The sequence below is a fragment of the Mesoplodon mirus genome, assembly GCF_964341445.2.
Source record: "Mesoplodon mirus genome assembly, chromosome: 8".
In the NCBI taxonomy this organism is placed as follows: domain Eukaryota; kingdom Metazoa; phylum Chordata; class Mammalia; order Artiodactyla; family Ziphiidae; genus Mesoplodon; species Mesoplodon mirus.
In genome coordinates, this window is record NC_138984.1 from 95849404 (window position 1) to 95855403 (window position 6000).

Sequence of the window (6000 nt, forward strand, 5' to 3'; positions counted from 1 at the left end):
ATAAGGTGTAATAACATAAGGACATTTAGGATACTGTCTAGCATATGATAAGAGCTCAATAAATATTAGCTATTAGCAAGAAATAGTAATAACAACCATAGAAGAGAAAGCAAAAATACACAGCACTGTATTAAATATCAAGATGATACACTGTATTGATTATCTGAGTCAAATATGAGTAAAAATACAGTTGACATTATCCCAATTTTATGTTAAATGAACCACAATCAAAAGTGTGTGATTTGTCCTGCTTAAGCTTTATTTAATTCAGGAAAAGCTCAACATTAGGTACATTTGTCAGAAGTTTATCTTTTCTGTTATTTATAATACACTTAATTGGCACCACAGTAAATGATTTGGATAATTGCCAATGATGAGATGCTTTACTCTGTATCATCTATTCAAAGGCTTTGGGGTTTCAGAAAACTGGAATCCTTAGTTTTGGCTATTTGCAACCATTTATTGTTTTTTATAAGAACGTGCTTGACAACAACATTCTTAGCATAATCCTCCTGTTTCTTTTCTTTTTCTCATTAAAAAAAAATGAATTAATGAACCACTGAGTTGAGCTTTTAAAAATCCTCTAAGCACAGAGATTCTCAGTTGGGCAAAGGCAATTATGAGAATACATGTTTTGTGTGTGTGTGTGCATATGTGTGTGTATTTATGCACATATGCACGGGTATGTTGTTTTTATTCAGTTTTATAATTTTATGTTTAAAGAAATATTCCTTTGAAATACAAGCCTTTAAAACACGGCCTTTGAAAATCTCAACTGGTGAGGTGTAGGTTTTAAAAAGTTGAGAAAAACTAACAAATTAAGCCAATTTATTATCAACATAGAAATACTGAAAATAATATAGTACAAATACTCTGTACTATATCGAGCGTTTACTTAATTGATTTGTAACTGTCAAATGATTTTCAAGCTGATACAATTCTGAAAGACATACAATCTAAAGTTGAATAAATATTCAACTGGTAGAAATTGCAAATAATTTCAACAACAAATGTTTAAGTCACTACAATGGGACAGTCAGCATCTTCTCTCTAGAGGGAAGAATTTACAGCTCTGGGTGATGAAGTTTGCTAAGGGAGTAATACTTACCTAACCATGACTTCTATATCTTAGAGACTGAAAATCAGGAAGTATGGACATCAGTCTTTCGTGACCATGACATCTCATTACAGGCGAGAAAAAGAAGAGGCCCTCTTGAGAAGTGATGTTCACTGCCAACTTCCTGGTTTCTTCTTCAAACAAGGAACATTTAGACCTCTCCAAAGTCCTCTGGCACAATGCTAGAGAAACATCCCATATCAGCAGGTGCTTCTGCCCGGTCCACCGATTTTTATGGTTGCTGGTACAAAACTTCACAGTTATTCTCAAACATTATGGGACTTCTAATTAATGATGACACTAATTTGCAAAAATAACTCTAAAAAGAACTTCCCAATATCTAAAATAAGCCTCTGGTTTAGTGGTTATGTAGTTATTAAAATATATATTTGACTTCTTCTTGAGGAGCATGTGTGAACAATTTTATATATTTGAGCCCACCTTTACAGATTCCAAGCATATAAAAATACATTTCTAGGCTGTTCCATGTATCATTTCTTTCCCTTCAAGGGAATATTACAGGCAAAGATTATGTCATTTGAAGCATTAGCCATTTCAGATTACTTTTTACATTTTTCCCTCATTGAAATAGCAAGTAAAAGCCCCTCCAAGTTCTGGTTTTGCTTAGCAAATATTGTTTTTTTTTGCTAGGTACCTTGCTTCTTTACAAGTCCTGAGCGTCTAACTCCTTCATATCTAATCATGTCCGCTGCTAATATCTTAGTTCAGACCCTCTTACTTCTTGCCTGAGTTATGGCACTATATACCACGTAGGCCATTCTGCTTATAGTAATTCATCTACAGTCCATATTCCTCCATATTGTTTGAGTTATTACTCTGAATGCAAATACGATCCCATTGCCTTTGGCCATCTGCTCAAAGCCTTCCAATGACTCTTCATTGTTTTGGAGTTAAAGTCCAAATGCATCCCTTTTTACATCTCCAAGCCTCATTCCTTGAAAGCCCTCAGCATGCCGCCATGCTTCAGCTACACTCAACCATGCTGCTCCATCCTTCCCTGTATTTGCATGTTCCATTCTCTCTGCTTGGAAGTCCTTTTCTTTTTCTCCAGTGCCACCCACTTTAAGCATATCTTCCTCCAACAAGCCCTCTGGGATCCACCAAGTTGAGATCACTACTTTGCCTTTGACTCCACTTTACATAGTACATACTTTTATGCGTGTGTGTATCAGCTTTATTAAAATATAATTCACATACCATACAGTTTACCTATTTAATGTGTACAATTCCATGGTTTTTAGTAGATTCACAGAGTTGTGCAATCATCACCACAACTAACTTTAGAACATTTTCATTACCTCCCAAAATATCCAGTACCACTTAGCAGTCACTCTCCATTTCTCCCCAACCCACTCCCATCCTCTACAACTACTAATCTACTTCCTGTCTCTATAGATTTGCCTATTCTGGACATTTCAGATAAACAGAATAATACAATATGTAAACTTGTGTGACTGGCTTCTTTCATTTAGTGTAATGTTTTCAAAGTTCATCCATGTGTACCATGTATCAATTCATCATTTTTTTTTTTTTTTTTTTTTTGGCTGTGTTGGGTCTTCATTTCTGTGCAAGGGCTTTCTCTAGTTGCGGCGAGCGGGGGCCACTCTTCATCGCAGTGCGCGGGCCTCTCACTGTCATGGCCTCTCGTTGCAGAGCACAGGCTCCAGACGCGCAGGGTCAGTAGTTGTGGCTCACGGGCCCAGTTGCTCCACGGCATGTGGGATCTTCCCAGACCAGGTCTCGAACCCGTGTCCCCTGCATTGGCAGGCAGATTCTCAACCACAGCACCACCAGGGAAGCCCCATCATTTCTTTTTATTGTTGAATAATATTCCATTGTATGGATATACCACATTTTGTTTATCCATCATTATTTGATGGACATCTGGACTGTTTTCACTTTTTGTCTATTATTAATAATGCTGTTAAGAACTTTCATGTGCAAGTTTTTGTACGGACATATATTTTTATTTCTTTTGGATAGATATCTAGAAGTGGATTTTATGTTTAACCTTTTGAAGGACTGCCAGACTATTTTCCATAGTGGCTGGTTAGACAGAGTTATCAAAGGTTGAATAGAGTTACCTTGTGAACCATTTTACATTTCTATGAGCAGTGTATGAGGGTTACAATTTCTCCACATCCTTGACAAAACTGTCTGTTGTTTTTTTTAATTCTAGCTTCCTAATGGGTGAGTGGTCATATCTCATTGTGGTTTTGATGGACATTTCCCTGAATGATATTGAATCTCTTTTCATGTGCTTATTAGCCATTTGCATATCTTCTTTGGAGAAATGTCTATTTGGATCTTTTTACCAGTTAAAAATATCGAGTTATTTCTCCTTTATTCTAGATATGAGTCCCTTATCATACGTATGATTTGAAAACCTTTCCTCCTATTCTGTGTGCTGTCTTTTCACTTTCTTGATGGCGTCCTTGAAGCATAAAAGTTTTTAATTTGAATGAAGTCCAATCGATCTATTTTTTCTTTCATTGCTTGTGTTTTTGGTGTCATATCCAAGAAACCATTGTCTAACGTGAGGTCATGAAGATTTACTCTTATGTTGTCTTCCAAGAGTTTTATAGTTTAAGCTCTTACATTTAGATCTTTATGGATCTTGAGTTTTAATTTTTATATATAATGTGATGTAGAGGTCCAACTTCATTAATTTTCATGTGGATATAGTACATACCTTTAATATTTTTACATTTATCTTACTATGGTATAATTAACTAGTGTATGCCTTTCAAACTACACAAAGAGAGGAACATATCTTATTTACCATAGTATACCTAGCACAGTGCTTGGCATCTAATGTTCAAAATATACTTGTTAAATGGAACTTAACTGGCTTGTAAATATAGACCATTTTTTTCTTGTTACTAAAAAACAAGTTATTTTGATTGAAACATGCAGTATTACTTGATTTTTAGGATAGTTATATTTTATGAGGATATGTCCATTTTAGATGGGCATAAAAAGATTCCTAAACTGGGTTAGATCTATAATCCATCTAGACAGATTTTATTTACTTGCAAAGGAACAAGAGCTATATTATAAAGTGTTTAATTCTTCTTCATAGTTTTGGCATCAGTGATAAGAAATATGCCCCCCAAATATTAATTTTTTATGCAAATTTTTTTAACTTAAGGTAGATTATATTTTCTAAAGTTGGGTCCAGCAATATCTCCTGTCCCACCCACATACTCTTCTAAAACCTTGCCACTTCCCCATCAAGAGCTGTAGTCTATAACCTTTCCCCTTGCAATTGGTTGAAATTTTATGACTGCTTCAAACAATAGAGTCTAGTAGAAACGATGATCGCTACTTTTTTTTTTTTTTAACTTATTTATTTATTTATTTTTGGCTGTGTTGGGTCTTCATTTCTGTGCGAGGGCTTTCTCTAGTTGTGGCAAGCGGGGGCCACTCTTCATCGCGGTGCACGGGCCTCTCACTGTCGCGGCCTCTCTTGTTGAGGAGCACAGGCTCCAGACACGCAGGCTCAGTAGTTGTGGCTCACGGGCCCAGTTGCTCTGCGGCATGTGGGATCTTCCCAGACCAGGGCTCGAACCCATGTCTCCTGCATTAGCAGGCAGATTCTCAACCACTGCGCCACCAGGGAAGCCCGATGATCGCTACTTTTAAGGCTAGAACATAAAAATGTTATGCATGTCATTCTGGTTCTTTTGGGATGCTTGGTTTTGGAATCCAGCCACCATTCTGTAAGGAAGGCCAAAACACCTTGGAAGAAGAGGTCTATGTGGAGAAAAACAGAAGGTTCTGGCTTTTGGCTTTGGCTGAACTCCCAGCCAATGGATAGCACCAAATTGCCAAATATGTGAATGAGTTGTCATGAATGTGGATTCTCCAGTTGCCAGGAAAGTCACCCCAGATGATGCCATGTAGAGCTGAGACAAGTTGTCCCTGCTAAATCCTGCCCAAATTGCAGATTTATGAACAAAACAGATGATTGTTGTTGCTTTACGCCACTAAGTTTGGGGGATAGCTTGTGTATCAATAGGTAACTACTACTAATTTTGGTACCTAAAAAAGGGATGTTGTCATAATGAAATCTACTACATGTGGCATTGGCTTTGGAACTGGACTGTGGGGAGAAGTTGGAATGGTACTGAGGAGACTATTAGTGAAACCAAAGGGCTCTTAAGTAGAGGGGTTGTGGAAGACCTACAAGGCCTTGAGGAAGCTGTCAGCAAAGCCTTAAAAAGAGGAAAATATTATTGGAAGCTGGAAGAAAAGGACCCTTTGTTAGGTGACGGCAGAGAGCTTGCCAACACAGTCATCTAGAATAATGTGGCAAGGAGAAAATGTACCTAATAAACTCAATGATCTAGCTAAGGAGATTTCTAGGAATAATATTCAAAATGCCACCTGATTTTTTTTCTCATTGCCTAAGATGAAATGTGAGGAGAGAGAAACGAGCTAAAGAATAGACCATTAAATATAAAAGAGCTCAAACTTGCTGTGTTTGATATAAAACCATTTTTCATGCCCACATTCTGTAAAACAATTACTAAATTCTAAAAAATGGCTCTGGAAAAGATCAAATCCAAGATGAGTCTATAAGATCTTTGTTAATACCTCAGAAGGATTTAAGACAGTTGTTCATAAAACATTTCAAGAGAGGAAAGGTCCTTTAGGAATCTTAATACCTACCTGGCCACATCATTTCAGTTAAATGATAGGACTTCTAAGATTCTTTTTTTTTTAATTAATTAATTTTATTTATTTATTTTTGGCTGTGTTGGGTCTTCATTGCTGCGCGCGGGCTTTCTCTAGTTGCGGCGAGCAGGGGCTACTCTTCATTGCGGTGCACGGGCTTCTCATTGTGGTGGCTTCTCTTG